Below are 14,869 nucleotides of genomic sequence, written 5' to 3' on the forward strand. Positions count from 1 at the left end.
GTGCACGCCTGTCGAGTGGCGCGCGCCGAGATTGAGTTGAAAAATTGTGCGCAGCCTGAGTTCATTTGTTTCGCAGCCGGAGAGCAGCCACGGTTCTCCTCTTGTCCGAATGAGTTTTGCTGGTCGCATGTTGACGCCGACGAATGAGGGCGCGAAAGAAAAGGAAATAAAAAGGTGCGTTAGCGCCCAGCGGAAGTCCGGGATTCCTGTACGGAACCTTCTCGACGTGAGCACGCACGCACACTGCATAGTCTTTTTTTGTTTAAGCTTTTCAATTTCATTCGTACGCAGTCCTGCGCGCGCTGACTTTCCAGATTCCAATCCCACCGCCGCCCGGCCGTAACAGTTTTTCTCCTTTATGAAAAATGGCCCTCGCTCGTACGGCACATACGGTGCTGCTGCTCTTGCGCGAACCACACGAACGTGTTTTTGCGTGGCCATGCTTAGTCGCTTTCTTTTCTCTTCTTTTTTTTTGTCGCTCAGCGCGTAGTGTTGGCACGCCTGACCACTGAACTCCAACTCAGCCCAAGCATATTCGGACGTCGGGACATCCTGATAAATGGGCTTGACGCATTTCTCAAGGCGCACGTATCCCCTCTGCCTTGGATATAGTGCTCAGCGAGTTGGGGTTTGAATTCCGCGCGCGACGTCGATAACAACACTCCGAAGTTTAGGCTGGTCTTACGTGAAAGCAACTAGGCAAGAATTTAAACAAGTTTTTTTTTTTTTGCAGGACTCATTGATGTGAAGCACGTTCATTTCCTTTATTACTCAGCTTGAGCAAGGCAAGAAGGTATGTTCACGTCCGCGATGGGAAATGAAATAAATGCAGTCGAACAATAATTCAATATTCGTAACAAGTGGCGCTGAACTGAAGTTGTGCTTTGGATGGTCTTGCTTCTGATGATAGTTTACCATACACACGTTTTAGTTTGAACAGTGCTTGTTACAGCTACGTTTCAACTTTCCATAACTACGCCTGTTTCTAATTATGTAACGAAAATTCGCCCTCTCCCTAGTGTAGCGAAACACCTTTAGGTTGAAAAATAAGCTCTAATTTCCTCTCGTTTTTCTTACATGCCATAGGATCGAAACAGACGATCGATGTCACTTTGTAAAGAAAAAAATGTACTACTGAAACACGCTCTTCGAGGGAAGGTCGAAAGAGTTATGTGTGCTTCACAACAGAAGTTATCAGTCATGTTGAAGAGATTTTACAGTTCTACAAATGTGAAGCCATGACCAACATAATACTGTTTAGCATGAAGTAGCGCACGGAAATAAAAGAGTAACATCTGTAATGCTTGTTCAAGCACGAATTTCTGTTAGGCAACCTTTTGCCCTATTAAACCGACGTACCTCCGTTCGGTTAACGACGCCGACCTCGTAAATGTTTACAACAAATCGAAGAGCATCTCTATTCCGGCTGCACCTGTTTGCTTTCCTTGCCTCTGAAAAGTTGGAAACACGTTTTCCTGAAGCAATCAATTCACGTGAAACTGCCCTAAATCCGTTGTGGCTGCGAACACAACAAACCACACGTAAGCTATTACTTCGGTGAAAGCTGCAGCAGCCCTATTTTCGTCGTCGTCGAAAACAATGTCTGCCCGGATTTCATTGAAGCTTTACATCGAAGGCTCTCCACGCCAGATGTTTGCTAAGCCTACAGGAGACGAAAATGGAAATGCAGTCCCGCAATTGGGCGTGATTAATATTGTTTGCTTCGTGAATTGAGTGAGGGTAAACAAAGGATAGTGTTGAAGCAGCTTTATTTGTCTGAGAACGCGAAGACTGCAGTTGAAGCCATGACAGCCCGGCGACGAGTGCTCTTTATACTGACAAGCCAGCAGGTAACTTTAAGTTCCTGCAGACGTTTTCAGGGCGGCTTTGCTCGACGCTTCGCGCTATTTGCTGTATCCATTTTATTCAGAATCGCTTGCCGCATACACCGAACAAAACACAGCTTCTTAGTATGCTAGAGCTATATCTCGTAGTTAGGTAAAATGCACAGAATTCCAAGAAGCCGCTTTGGTTATTGCTAAAGTTATCACGAGTACATTCGATTGAAACCCATGCTGACACTGTACCAGTTGTTAAACACCATCCAATTCTATTACATTTCGATTTCCTGATCACTTTAGCGGAGTAGGCGCGTTTCTCTCGTCCGGCGCATAACAAAGATAGAGCAACTTCGTGCGCAGTTCCATATTGTACAGGCAGCGGCACATACCTGAATTTAATAAATGTGAAACAACCTGAACGATATAGCCGAAAAACGCGGGTTCAATTCCGGCCGTGGCGGTCACATTTCGACGGAGGCTGAATGCTACCGGCCTGTGTACTGTGCACGTTAAAGAACCCCGGGTGGTAGAAAGTATCCGCAGCCCTCCACTACGGTGTCCCTCGTAGCCCGAGACGCTTTGGAAAGTTAAGCCTTAAAAAGCATTATGAAGCACAACGCGAGAAATATGTGACATTTTGGAAGCGTTGTCAAAAAAAAGCTACACACAGTGGATAAAAGCACGATGTATTTGAGGAATGTAATGTGCACCCGAGCGAGATTTAGATCGCAAGATGTACAATATGGGAATGCATGGCACGCGTATTAGCGGAAATGCTTGAGGAATGCGGCATGCCCGAGAACTCTTCGGCGTTTTCGCATAGTGGGTGGCTCATCCCCGCTATTAGAGCAAGGTTTATTGAAATGTCCCGTTGGCCTGTCCTCATTTTAAACTTGATACACACTGCATTTTTATAGTGACCCGTTTTCGACATCAGCAGCAAAGTAGCGCAGTCCCTGATTTTACTGCACCATGCCCAGAATAATTTTTACTCAATTTTATTTGATTCAGTTGTGGTTGTCCTGGGATTTTCTTGTTTTCTTGTGATCTTTGCCACGGAAATGTACTGCTATAGTTTTCGATAATGACGAAGGGAACAGGAATCGCTAAGCCTCCGGGTTGCGCAGATATCTCGGCACGGGTTGGAAAAAGAATCGTCTTCCCAGAACAAATATTTTATTACCGCTACAACTCAGGTCTGCGAATACTAGTTTGAGCACTATTTTAACTCGATTTTCAGAACAGTGCCTAAACATGGGACCTCCCTTTTACCTTCTTGGTGACGTTAAAATCGGAGTGCTGTATACACTCTAAAGTTATCTTAAGAGTAGAAAACGATGGCATTAAGCTTCACATTTCTCGCAGCATCTGCTGCATCTTCTGTGTGTGATTCCGTCAGTCTCTTTGCAATTTTTTGTCCATCATCTGCGTTGCATGGAATGCAAGCTGCAGTTGGAGGTCTTCACTACGCCGTGATGGTGACGCCTTTCTGTATATCACGATTTTTCTGATTTTTCATTTCGATTCTTTATCTAGGTCGCCGTCGAGAAGCTATGTTGCCTACAACCTAGTGGGCAGGTTGTAATGACGTCACAAGGTCACGTGACCTCTCTACTTCACTAAATATTTTAATTGCCACCTGGCATGGCGGCAAAACGCAGCGCAGTCCGGTGGCCAAGTCGCCACCTGTGATGAAGTGACATGGCAACGCGAACTCACTCGATAGGCAGCAAATTTCGTTGCGCACATCGGAGGGGTTTCGACATGACAACTATATTGCTATCAATTTAGCACGTACTAGACAATCCAGTAATCATGAGTTGATGTCTGCGCGTAATTTATTCCGGCATTTACACGAAATTTGGTGCTTGAAGAGGCTACATCAGCAGCGTCCAGAATTGTGCGTGGCGCATATCACACGGAGGCATCTCACAGGCGCAGTAATAAACGAAGTTATGTGGTGTCTACAGAGACCAATTTCAAGAAGCACATTGCACAGCACTACACAAAATTAATCGGTTGAAGCTTCCTAGCCAGGATAAGAAGCAGTGGTATTAAGACACTACAGTCCATACGTAACCAGCGAGCATTGGATGAAAATGTGCTCGAAGTTAAAGAGTGGCATAAAATTAACTGAAAAAAAATGTCAGTGCGTAGCTATAGTAATACTTATTCTAAAATTGACGCGCATCTAAACGTTGTTGCCGAAGCGAAAGGTATACACTTCGATCAAATGAACAAGGCTAATTGTTTACAATACAGAAATCGGCAGTGAGCATAACTTCCGTCTCGGAGCGTATAGCTTAACGAAACACTGAGCTGGTGAGTGTAAGAAACAGCGGACTTATTGGCTGCAAAAGAAAGTGAAGAACCTTGTTTTCAATGAGTTTAAATTTATTTCATTTTAAAGGTTTTTGAAACTATGGCAGAATTTTCTACCATGACACATAGGAGCACCCTTGAAATTAAAAATTCAAATGTGGTGTTAGTGCACGACATGGACGTCAAGTAACTGTTAATGCTTTAGCGCTCATAAATTTAATGCGCTGACGCCTACATAGGAAATTAGGAACAATCACATCATTACATTTTTGTATAGTAGCTCATTCTCAGCTCTGTAAATAATAACTTTATAAGTAGCGCAGACCTACAACAAAATATTTCAAAAATTTAAAGAGCGAGCATTGCTCGCCATTCTGTAAGACCACAGCAGAGGTCCATATTATGTCTTTACGATGTAATGAGAGCTGTGTGGAGAGGCGAGAAGCGAGGTGTCGTCTATAATTGTCCCACCAGTTTAGGTCTAGATTTCTGGCGGTCGCCTACATGCGTAATATGCTCCCCGTACGCGCTACCGGGCGCTCTTAGCGTTGCCGAGCCCACGCTGTTGCTTATCCATTACGTATGGCTGTGCCGAAGTTGTCTATCTTTGTTAATTTTGTCGGGCGATGTCGAATTAAACCCAGGCCCTAATCTTCGTTCCACTGAAACTACTGGTGACATACTGTCTGCACTTGAAGAATTAAAATCAGGGCAGCTATCATTACTCAATGAAGTGAAAGCAATGCACGCAAAATTATCGCAAAATGACAAGGAATTCAAAGAAATTTGGAAACGGCTTCTAAAAATTGAATGAGATTGTTCCTCTGTTTCCGCACTGAAAGAAAAGTTAGATGACGTAGAATCTGTCGCTCAAGAAAATGCAGACAAACTTTTCCACCTGTCGTCAAAAATGGAGGCGTTCGAGGATAGGGCCCGTTGGTCAAATCTTCTCTTCTATGGCATATCAGAGAGCCAAGAAGAAACTTGGAATGAAGCCGAGGGTTTGGTGATTTAATTCTGCAAAACAAAGCTTGACACCAATTTACACACTGTCTACATTGAACGTGCACACAGGATTGGCTCTTTCGCCGTCAATAAGACGAGACCAATAATATTTTAATTCGCACACTTCAAAGTTAAAGAGCGTATTCTGGCAAACGCGGGTAAACTGAAAGACACCAATTTCAGTGTGTCATCGGACTATTAACCGAACACTCGGCTTGCCCGCAAAAAGCTTGTTGAATTTGCGAAATCCAAAGGTAAATATAGACGGGTTGACCATGACGACGGGTTGACCATGGAACACACTACCTATGTTTATGATGCCTCTACAGAGAAAGTTGTTGAACGCCCTGCATAGCTCATAGTTAGGTCTGAAGAGCAACCACCAAAACGTCCTTTTTCCGTTTTATATACTAACATTTGAAGCATTCTGCCAAAGCTTGACTCAGTTGCTAACCTTGTTGCCACTACAGACAGCAACGTTGTCATTATAACTGAAACCTGGTTAAATTCTGCCATCGCCAATCCTGAACTTCAGATTGCTTTACCTAACTTTGTTATCTTCCGCTGCGATCGCGATGAGAGGCGTGGAGGAGCTGTGTTAAAAGCAACTAACCGTAGTCTACACTGCTTTAAAATTGATATCTCCTCTCCGTTGGCAATACTGTTCGTTTGCACAAAACTTTTTCACCAACCTTTAATACTAGGAGCATGTTACCGACCCCCAGACGCCGATCCAAACTTTGTCGCATTTTTCCACGACGCACTTTGCACTCTGGCACATCTCTTTCCCAGCACACCAATTCTTTTGATCGGTGATTTCAACTTTCCAGCAATAACGTGGTCGGACATAGCACGAACAATGTCGGAAAACAACACCGAAAGTGAATTTCTTAACACGTGCCTTACGTTAATTCGTTTCACATCTTATCTCCACCCCAACAAGGCATAATAATCAGTCTTCCAGTCTGCTCGATCTTTTGTTCACCACACATCCTGATAACCTTTTTGCGCTAACTGTTTTGCCCGAGCTCAGCGATCATGCCATAATTCGTGCTACTTATCAATCTCGTATGGCGTACCCAAAAAAGGTGAAGAAGAAAATAACCCTCTACGACAGAGGTGATTACATCGCTTTCAATGAAAAGTTAACTCAGATTAGTTTCTCTTTTCTAGATACGTTATCATGTAGTTCAGTTGAACATAACTGGCTAGTTTTTAAATCAAAAATGCAGGAATTAATCAAAGCCCATATTCCCACAATTACCGTAACCAAAAGGCCGTCTTCCCCCTGGTTCATTAACACGTTAAAGCGCCTTAACAATAAAAAAAAACAACTCTTTCGCATCGCCAAAGAAAGTAACACTTTACGCGCATGGAAAAAGTACCGCAGCGCTGATAAAATGTTCCAGTCTCTAGCTGCAAAAACTAAGCGAACTTTCTTTTCTACCTCACTTCCTGATATGCTGCGTACTAACCCCCGCCAATTTTGGAAGGTTATAAACCCATACAAGAAGAAACCCATAAGATTACTAGACCAAAACGACCTTCCTATTCCTGATACTGAAGTTGAAACCACCCTAAACTCTGCTTTTTGTTCAGTTTTCACCAAAGAACCCGAAGGCAATCTTTCTTGTTTTCCTAACCTTCAACATCCTGGCGTACCAGATATCACTTTTGAACCTCACGGCATTTGCAAATTAATCGAATCACTGAAGCTAACCTCGTCTGCTGTAGTTGATGACATCAACGCCAAAGTACTCAAAAACACCAAAGGAATTACCACTGTCATCCTGTGGTACATTTTTCAACAGTCTCTTTCGTCTAGAGTGGTGCCGCTGGATTGGAAAACAGGTAAGGTCATTCCAGTTCCTAAAAAAGGATCATCCTCATCATGTCTTGACTACCGGCCGATTTCTATTACTAGCGTTTGTTCTAAGCTGATGGAGCATATCATTTTTGCCAAATAATGAATTTTTTTATTTGTACCAACTTTTCATTTCAGTCAGCATGGATTCCTTAAGAATTTATCTTGCGATACACAATCTGCATTATTCATCAATGACAACAGCTCCCACCTAGACTTCAACATACCTGTAGATTCACTGTTTTCAGACTTCGAGAAAGCTTTTGACAATGTTCCCCATAATCGATTTTTCTTGAAGCTTTGACGCCTAAATCTTCATACCCTGGTATAAAACTGGCGACGTAATTTGTTAATCGGCCGTCATCAGTTCGTTTTCGCAAATAACCATTCCTCTCCGCTGTCTCCTGTGATTTCTGGTGTGCCCCAGGGTTCCGTTCTCGGCCCACTGCTCTTCTTAATCTACATCAATGACCTTCCTCACGATTCATCTTCTAACACCCGTCAGTTTGCTGATTATTGTGTTATATACCGGCCGATTAACGATTGTGCAGATGCCCTCATTCTTCAACGCAACTTATAAACAGTAGAAAAATGGAGTAAAACTTGGTTGATTTCCTAAGACGTCAGCAAAACGTCATTAGTTACTTTTCACAGCCGCCGTTCTCACGTAGTGCCTACGTATTTTTTTTAGTAGCACGGCAATAATCTCTGTAACATCTTATAAATATCTAGATCTTATTTTAACACAGAATCTTTCGTGGTCCTCTCATATAGCGAAAATATCTAACGAGGCTAACCGCACTCTCGGCTTTCGAGGCGAAACCTTAAATTCTGCTCCCCTTCCGTAAAAACCCTTGCTTACAAAACACTTATAGGGCCCAAGCTAGAATATGCATGCTCAGTTTGGGACCCTCATCAGACTAATCTTTCTAACTCCATTGAATCTATCCAAAAGCGGGCAGCTCGGTTTATTTTTAATGACTATACTTCCTATACCAGTATCACAGCTCTAAAATCTAATGCAAATCTTCGCAATCTAAAAACTCGACGTAAAATAGCCAGGCTCGTTCTCTACCATAAGTTCCATCATTTTCCAATTGATAACAGCGTTATATCTCCCGCTCACCGCCACTCATCCCGGACAGTCATTCCAAGTCTGTTTACCCGCCGCACGTGCGCACATCATCGCACCTTCACTCGTTTTTTCCACAAACAGCTAAAGACTGGAATGATCTGCCTGAAGAAGCGGTTCGCCACTCCAGTGCGACAAATTTCAGGACAGCCTTTGAAATTTTCTTTTTTGAAGCCACCCACCCTTGAAATCGTCTGTGAAGTCGCCCAGCCCTCATGTAAATCCCCTGTCCAAGGGGCATTTGAGGAATAAATAAATAAATAAATAAGTAAATAAATAAATAAATAAATAAATAAATAAATAAATATTGTAATCCTGAGAGCTAGGTATAACGTTAGTGCAAATCTGCCTTAAAAAACGGCAAACGTCAGGCAAGTACAGAGGCTTATGTTCGGAGGGTGACTGAACTCGCATATACACAATCGCGAACCGAATATGCCTACGAGAAATTTGCCTTTACCGAGTGAATTAAAAGTACTAACGCCTCCGGTAATTTTGTTTCGTAGTTTATTTCAGGATGGTGTGATTTACGGCTCTTGTGTACATTGTTCCACAGGAGACGCTAGGAGGTGTAAAAAATAAAACGCCGCTTCATAACATTTCCTTGTCAACCGTCATGTATCTAGCCTGTTTGTGATATCAGAAGGAAATCTAGAATTGAAGAAGCAGAGCTGCACAAACAAAATGGCTGTGGTTTAGCTCTGGTTAAACCTGGAGTGATGCGATATCTCCAGCTGGCCGAGTGGAACTCGCTCAGTTGAATTCCAAAGTCAGTCTTTCGCCGCTCCATTTCGCTGGGCGTTCCTTCGTCATCTTCGTCCGTGGACGTGATTCAATCTCTCCCCCCCTCTCCACTCCCCCCCCCCCCCCCCTTGGTTTCGCCGGCGCTCCGCGCCGCTGGCAGCTGCTCCACACCACATGACCAACAACATGATCAGGCACGGCGCCGCCACGGTGGCCACGGCGCCGCCAAAGGCCGCGGGGTGGCCGCGCTGAAGGCTCGAAATGCTAGCATACTGTAGCTATCGCTACAAAAGTTTACTGCTGTTTAGAATTCCCGTCCAGATCCGTCTTGTCTTAACTATCCCTCCCTTTATGCTAACCTGGAACATTAAATTTTCCCATGTACCTTCGCCATTCAGTCACCCCATTGCCCTGTGGCTACCCCCTGTGTCTTGGTGTGTCTAGCGGGAGTGCTCAGCAATCGAGGATCACCTGACCCCGGTTTGAGAAGCCGTCGATCTCTCTGGCTCTTATTATGCAGCCAAATAAAGTTTATTACCATCACTAATAGAATTCAATGAGGAACAAAGAAAAAACGAAAAATACACTGCCTCCGTTCAGTTTAATGGTTCACAGAGGTCTGCTATGGGCGTTTGTGAACGTTTTCATCGCGGACAACCGTTTTGTGATCATTGCCGTTGTTTTTCGCACGCACTCTGTCATTTTAACAACTGTGAGCTTGAAAAGAATATAAACAATAAAAAATGAAATGGTGCTGCGACGCTGGCCCCCTATACGTCAATGGCAACGGAATGCGCTGCAAAACACAGAAATCCTAATAGTGCCTAAAAGGAAAAGACCTACATGCGTACTGCGCAAGCCGGAAGGGACAAAAATGCGCCAGGGTGCGCTTCTTTTTTGTTTCCGTGTTACGTCGGCGTCTCAAGAAACAATTCCTGGTTGTGAATAGCATCGCAACTCCAACAAACGCAAAGAAATAACCTGTTTTGAAAATTGTAATTATTCCTAATTCCTGTTTTCTTTCTTTTTTTTTGCAGGAAGCAATGTGAGCAGAGGGGACGTAAATGCCTGTTCTGTGAGTACCTCTCAATCTTGCAAGAGTGCCGTTCATGGGCGCAGTTTCACCTGCTCCTGCCATGTCATCAAAATTCTCTCCGGCACAGTGGATATAAGATACCGGCTACTGGACATAGAGCTTGGATCTATAGGTTCCGTTTGAAACTTTCATGTTTGCTAATCCTGGAATGTTTTACGCATGCTCTGGCCTTCTCTTGGCAACGACTGCTTTTGAAGTGTTGACTAAGTGCAGAGAAATCTCAGTACCATTAATAATTTATATATTAGCTACTTAAGGTGTAAATGACACCTTTTATTGGTGTACGTTACAAAAAGAGCAAGCGATGGCCCTTCTTCGCATTTGAACAGCCGAGCTGATCACCAACGGCTAACGAAAACGAAACTCGCTATTTCTTGCTTCCTGACGTCCTTCCTGCGGCCGTTCTCGAAATTATTTCTGATAAATTTGTTCCTGTGCTTATTTGCTTATTGAGCACGTGCCTCGAAAGCACCACTATTCCCCGTAATTAGAAAATCTTAAAACTTTTTCTTGCTCTGAAATCTGTGCGAAGATTTATATCTGTATCCATAAGCTTATAGTCTACAGTGTTTGAATTAAGCCTGCACTCTGTGCTAACCAGTGTGGTTCGTCCATAATAGGCGCACCAAATAGAATTCTGCAAGCTGTGTTCATAAAGTCCTTGCGCTTGTTTACAACAGGCGTCGAGCTAATCGGGTATGCGATGACTATCTTGACGTTACGCATTTTAGTCGCTCCACAGTATTCGAGAAACTTTGGGAAAGCTTGAGTTAATTCTAATTGGTATTGTTATTTCTGTCGACCAATATTCATACAGTTAACGATTTAGTAAGCGGGCGCCACTGGTGTCGGCTTTAGGTTTTTTCCTCTATGATGTTTTCAGCGCCATCGACATCAGAGTAGTTACCAAAATGAAGCGATTGTGACGACAAAGTACGCAAAGAAATCATCTCCTGAGGTTTTCCTATCTATCGTTTTTTCATTATTCCTGACACTTGTCCCTCTTTTTTTGTAAGAATTTCTCCTGCGCCTTTCGTTTCTGTCAAGTTGACACCAACTACTTTTCAGCACTAATACCGAAGGCTGTTCTTGGGAGCAAATTACACACACTGATTGACATTATTACTGTTCTTCAATTGGCATCAACATTATCTGGAGAATGACGAGAGGAAATTTGAGAAAGAACAACTTCGGAAATTCCCCGCTTGCGGAACAATTCCTCAGTTGCAACCGCGGCGACATGTGCGGCAGTCCTTACCACCACCATCACCATCATCATCAGCCTAACTACGCCCATTGCAGGGCAAAGGTCTCTACCATGTCTTTCCAATTAACCCCTTCTTTTGCCAACTGCGGCCACCGTATCATAGCAAACTTCATCTCCTCCGCCGTCTTAACATTCTGCTACGCCCTTCTACGCATGCCTTCTCTTGCAATCCACTACGTTACCCTTAAGGAGCAGCGGTTATCTTGCCTTCGCATTACATGCTGTTCCCAAGCCTATTTCTTCCTCTCGATTTCGACTAGGATGTCATTAAGCCGCGTTTGTTTCCTCGCCCAATCTGCGCATTTTCAGTTTCTTAATGTTACACCAATACATTTGCTTTCCATTGCTCGCTGTGTTGTTCCTAACTTAAGCTCAACCCTTTTCGTTAGCCTCCACGGTTCTGCTCTGTAGGTGAGTACCAGCAAGATACAGCTGTTGTATGATGTAGAGTATGATAAGTAAGCCTTCTCGATTAGTTCTATAAAAATAGAAATCTCATTAAACACATCACACACGGAAGAAAGTCCAGACACGCAACCACGCAAAAACTTGCTCCCAGCCTGTATTACTAGCCTTCTGCATTGGGTCTACTTGCTAATACAGGCCATGCGTTCCGCTCTCTTTAATGGGCTCTGAAACCACATCAATTCGCTCACTCACTGCATTGTGTTGTCACGAAATCGTGAGCGAAATAATAGATTTCTACACGAAGCAAGGACCCACAATCACGCGCGAATGTTGGCGAACCCTTCCCAGCGACTTTACCATGCTAGCACACTCCTCCGTCGCTCGCACCTGCGTGTACAAATTGAGAGGTGGCTATTGGTTAGATTCTTTCAGACGTCAGGCAGCTACCAAGGCCACGGTCAATAAGCCGCGTAGCTCCGGCGGGTCAGGATGCTCCGCTGCCGGAGGTGGGGCCGGCGGGAAGCGCCGACCTTGCAGGGTGCACAAAGTGACGAGAGGTGAGGGAAGTGCTCGAAGACTCGAAAATTCAAATTTTAACAACAGATAACTCAGCTTTTACGAAGAGCGTTAAAAAATTCTTGCTGGACATTATTCGTGAAGTGGCGTGCTTTAACATCATAGGCATACCGAAACTTCATACTGCCCCTTTCAGAGCCCCTTTAATGCTGTAATATACATTAACGAATGTGGCAACGTCCATCATTGCATAAGAAATTGCCCGAGAATGCAAGGGCAAATACAATTTTAACTCGGAAGAGCTCGAAGAAGTGCAGAAAAATGGAAACTGTGACTTTGGGGACGCCTCATGTTGCAATGTGCGTCCAAGAACCTCATAATGACCTGTCCGTGCTTCATGGCGAGAACCGCTAGAAAAACCAAGATGAAATGATAAACGGCGCTCCGAGACTGTTAGGGCACTGCGGGTTCTTTCTTTCACCCTGTTATTGATCGATAGCGATGTCGCAAAGCCTAGCTATGGCATCTTTTGTCCTGAGTGCCTGCAATATGTATCCTTTTGTTCTTGCTTTGCTCGTGTATTGAAGATTACTTCTGTGCGCCGCGTCCGTTATTACGCAGACCTCTAGGAAAATGGGATAGCGGCTATTACACGGGTCATTAACTTTGACCGTGTTCTTGTAGTGACGCCGGGACTATCACTGCCCCGCGCTGATCTTGCAGATGATTGTTCTTGTACAGCTTGACCCTGGAAGCCCGCTCGGGAAAATGACAACATAAAAGGCACTTTTCCTCGAAGGCTTTTTGTTGATTTGGCTTAGTTTTCACCTTATCTTCTCTTTACCTTTTCAACGAGAGCGACTGGTGGTCAGATATTACCGCGCCTTTTCTTCCACTCCTGTACCGCCGTCATTTTGGAACAGTGACCAAGGTTGAGTGCGCAAGTTGATTGCAGTGGCCCAGCGTCACCAACCTTTTACACGGTTTCGTAGCATTTTACTGGGGAACAGCTCTTCTATGAAAAAGCTGTTCACGCTCAGTCGAGTAAATGAATATGCGTGAACGAACCGAACGTCTCTCGTGGTATGAGAGCGTACCTTTGTTTAGTTATTTTTTCACTGTGTAATTTTAAATTAGTCGGAGTATTCTTGCGTCATTGCTTTTGGTTACACTTCCAAACTCGGCTAGCCGGCAGAGCTGCTCATCTCCGGGGGTGCGAACTTTCGCTCTTCTGCCACAACAGGCCACATTTTACAGTACATAGAATCTCCGCACTTAACGAATATTGTAATATGTGAACTGGCAGTCACAACAGCTATGAGCACAAGAGGGCGCAAATTGCAAATAATTAACTTAATTTTCCTTGCCGTTTTTAAGATTTTCGCCTTGATTTTGTTTGTATGCTGCACAGCATGCTGCTTGGGTAATCTCATGCTCTATAAAGTGGGTAATGAACTACAAATTATTCTACCTTATATTGCTTCACGGAGTTCTCGGGCGTCGCTCGATCCGCGCACTGCCGGACGCAAGAAAGTTAATTGCTCCGCAGTTGCTCCAGTTGCGAAGTCTTGTCCCGTTTTAGTGGGTGCGTTTACAGTACAAGTGAATAGAAAGTACGTAGCATATGCACTTTTCACAAAATGAGGCAGTGCACTCTTTGGCGGGTGACAGCTGAAGAGGTAGTGAATCGTCCTGCCTTTCAATGCGTGAAAGAGTTAGTTGTTTTAGGGTGACTTCTCTATAGCATGCTCACAATAGTGAGTCGTTTTGGCAGGGCATCTGCCATCCTAAAAGCATTTTATGGGAGGCTTGCTTACTGAATGAGGTCCATGAACTGTAGAGGTCAGTGGTAGTGTCTGCATCATTGCGCGCTATTAGTCAGGAGCAATTGAATTGTATTTGTTGGCAGCGTAAACGTGAACCACAATTCCAGGTAAGAAAATCTAGTTAAGGCGCTCAAACCTGTAAATTACGACCGTGTTGCTTAAAATGTAGCCAGTTGTGCTTTCAGCATTAAACTAAATGAAACTAAGAAAACAAGCAGCATCTTCCGGGACCCAAGGCTACCTACTGTTGATGTCCTAAACTTAAGAAATGTTGAGCCATCACAGTAAACCGCAAGCTTCTAACGACCTTTCGCGGCCTTCAGGGCAAAACCTTTTTTGTTTTGTTTTGTTTTTTGTTTTTCGGTGAGGGGTGTTGTGGGGAGAGGGCGAGGAGTTCAATGTTTAAACTTTTCGTCCAAAGAGCACTGCCCGTCGTCTAATCAGGCTCCGTAATTTTATATTGCAAATTTCTGTAAGGGGCAGGAGCTTAGGGTTTTTGAGCACGCAAGCTGGTGACATTTCTTAGATTAGTAGAAGTTTTTCCCAGAAAGACTTAGTTTACCAAGCAATCGCTAAAAAGAAATTAGAAAAATCTTCCTCTTATCTGTGCATACTGCGAGATAAATATGCGATTTCACGGCGCTTTTGCTGAATTTTGTTATCATAAACATAACTGGTTTGTTGGAAATTTATTTACGCGATTGTTTCACGGCCACCATTGACTCGCAAAGCCAAGAATGGCTTTAGAAGCTATTAGATCTTTACGAAATAATGAAGACAAATTAGCAGTCTAAATGATGATTGTGCACAGGAAAAATTCTGGGAAAAATGTTAGAAAAAAAATTGAT

The 14,869-nt window shown here is 43.8% G+C and overlaps 1 protein-coding gene across 2 annotated transcripts in view; it reads left to right on the forward strand.

Annotated features, from left to right (window-relative positions):
• The window catches only part of LOC144099299 (neuropilin and tolloid-like protein 2), a 235,049-nt gene that overhangs the window by 140,255 nt on the left and 79,925 nt on the right, over positions 1 to 14,869 (forward strand). For both annotated transcript variants that reach the window (XM_077632490.1, XM_077632489.1), the window contains one exon: positions 9,946 to 9,983. The gene's annotated coding sequence lies outside the window, so the exon portion shown is untranslated. The remainder of the gene's footprint in view (positions 1 to 9,945; positions 9,984 to 14,869) is intronic.

Source organism: Amblyomma americanum, chromosome 7 (genome assembly GCF_052857255.1).
Source record: "Amblyomma americanum isolate KBUSLIRL-KWMA chromosome 7, ASM5285725v1, whole genome shotgun sequence".
Classification (NCBI taxonomy): Eukaryota; Metazoa; Arthropoda; class Arachnida; order Ixodida; family Ixodidae; genus Amblyomma; species Amblyomma americanum.